The sequence below is a fragment of the Adiantum capillus-veneris genome, chromosome 16 (assembly GCF_014529385.1).
Source record: "Adiantum capillus-veneris isolate H3 chromosome 16, ASM1452938v2, whole genome shotgun sequence".
In the NCBI taxonomy this organism is placed as follows: domain Eukaryota; kingdom Viridiplantae; phylum Streptophyta; class Polypodiopsida; order Polypodiales; family Pteridaceae; genus Adiantum; species Adiantum capillus-veneris.
In genome coordinates, this window is record NC_140946.1 from 103,958,334 (window position 1) to 103,960,928 (window position 2,595).

Consider the following 2,595-nt stretch of genomic DNA (forward strand, 5'->3'; position numbering starts at 1 on the left):
GATCAAATTTGAGAAAACAATTGATATATATGGAGTGGATTAATTGGTTGACGTGTGTGCGGAATCTCCTGCCATGCGCTGTCCCGAGATCCACCATACCTCCTCTATGAACCTGGTAGTATAACCCGCGAGCATATGGTGCAGGCATTTCATGGTCCTCATCTTCTGCTGAAGCAGGGAGCGGTGACTATGGAGGAGAATCTGTAGTACTCCCCCCCCCCCCCCCCCCCCCCCCCCCCAAAACAACAACTAGCTCCGCTCCCTTGTCGAGATCGACCGGCGCTAGCGCGCGAGCTGCCCTAGCGCTGACTGCCAGAAGAGCGCCGACGTGAATCTGGGGCAGAAGGCAGGATAGGTGATGGATAGGTGGACGCTCGTGGCATCAGACCCTATGGCGTCACACGCAACGGCGTCGGACCTTGGGGGGTCAGACCCTGTGAAGGAAAATATGAACCTGGAGCTGTAGGTGGAAAACTCTGCAGGTATGGAGTGCCTCCAGTCGGAGTAGAGAGCTAAGATAATCCAAAAGCTGCTAGCTGCGCCGGTGAACAGCGTTGCGTAAGGGTGTGCTGTGAACCACTCAGCTCGAAGACGCAATGCCCTCTCCACATCTGGATCGGTCACAGGTACGGCAGCGGACCCACCAAGAGCTTCCCGAAACCAGCCGAACACTGCTGAGGTGACGACTGTGAATGACACAGAGAGAGAGAGCTTCGGGATATGACATCCCGTCTGCCATGAAATCCTCAATGCTGCAAAAGCGTGGTGTGGAAGAAGAAGACATGGTCTGCATTTATTACGACAAAGATTAAACTAGGTCATAAAAATTCGAATATATGATTAAAAATTTACACATTGATTTTTTTCAAACATTGGATTCTCTATAGTAGCCAATGTTGAAAGAATCCAATGTGGAAAGAATCCAAGGTGTGTCTACAACCTATAAAAGAGTCTTGCAAAGCTTTTAGTGCTAATAAGATATTAGTGTGTGTATTGACTAATAAGAGATTATTGTGTTTATGATTAGTGTGACCAATTGCGCGATCACTTGGACGGCCATTGGGGCCTAATACATCACCTACGACTTAATCATGGAGGTATGTTTATATTTTTGTGTTGATTGCTGTTTCATAATTAGTGTGTGTAATTGACATGTACGCACACTAATTAGTGTGTAATTGACATGAACACACACTAAGTAGTGTGTGCATTGGCCAATGCACACACTAATCAATCACTAAATAGTGTGTGCATTGGCCAATCACACACTAATCACACACTAATTAGTGTGTGCATTAGCTTGTGTGATTGACTTGTGCACACACTAATTAGTGTGTGGATTGGTTTGTGCACACACTAATTAGTGTGTGGATTGGCTTGTGCACACACTAATTAGTGTGTGTTAACATACACTAATTAGTGTGTGCATTGGCTTGTGTAATTGTCTTGTGCACACACTAATTAGTGTATGTTCACACACACTAATTAATGTATATTACACTAATTAGTGTATGTTCACACACACTAATTAGTGTGTGCATTGGCTTGTGTGATTGACTTGTGCACACACTAATTAGTGTGTGTTAACATACACTAATTAGTGTGTGCATTGGCTTGTGTAATTGGCTTGTGCACTTATTGCTCTTCTTCATTCATAGGCAAGGTGCACCACCTCCGGTTTACCTTGATGAGAGTATGTCATTGTTTCGTGCAATGGGCATGACTCCTACAGATACCATCATGCGACACTACTTGCCAGAGTCCGCTTATGCAGTCATGGATTCTAGACTTGCATGGCAAGGATGCATGCAACGTAGCTCTTACTTCATCGCTAGTCTTGTTGAGCTCTTATGTAGGCCGAAGGGCCTTTGTTTGGAGTTTGGTTGTGGGGCTGCTCCTGTTCTCAAAGCATGTCTCTCTTCAGGACGTGCTTGTGCAGCATTGAATAGTGATGATGATTTGATCTTGACATATGTGTCATCTCTACTTCATCCACAATCCAGAGGGCAAGACAGACATGAGGCCTCAACTTCTGCAGATGTGGCAGATGAGGAGAATAGACCTCCCGCTGTCGAGAAATTTGCGGTCTTCCCAGGAAAGCACCGGGCTTATGGCTGTGAGAGTTTGTGAGAGAACTCAACAAAAACTATATGAAGGAGTTAAACCATAGATGCCATGAAGACTACGGTTTGGAAAGAAGTGCAATCAAAGAAGACTCACTCTTTCTCTCTTGCACTCACACACACAAAGAATGAACACAAAAGAGAATGTCAAAACAATACGAAAATGAAAACATCAAGGCTATGGTCATATCGTATCATGGGTAATATGAAAGGGTTAACAGATGAGTTAATGGCATTCAATCTTGGTTGGCCAAATAGGCTACGAATTGTTCTTTGGAATTGTAGTTTTGTGCTTACCATACTATATATATTTTGTCTAGTGATTGGGATTAGTTGTGTGTACAAATCCTCTTGGTTCATAGCAAGATAACTACGCTTACGTCAAAAGAAAAGTTATAGTCTATGAGAGGTAGTATGATGGGATCCGGTGATAGAAGTATTTCATTAAGCCTTTCTGGGCCAAAGAGAAACA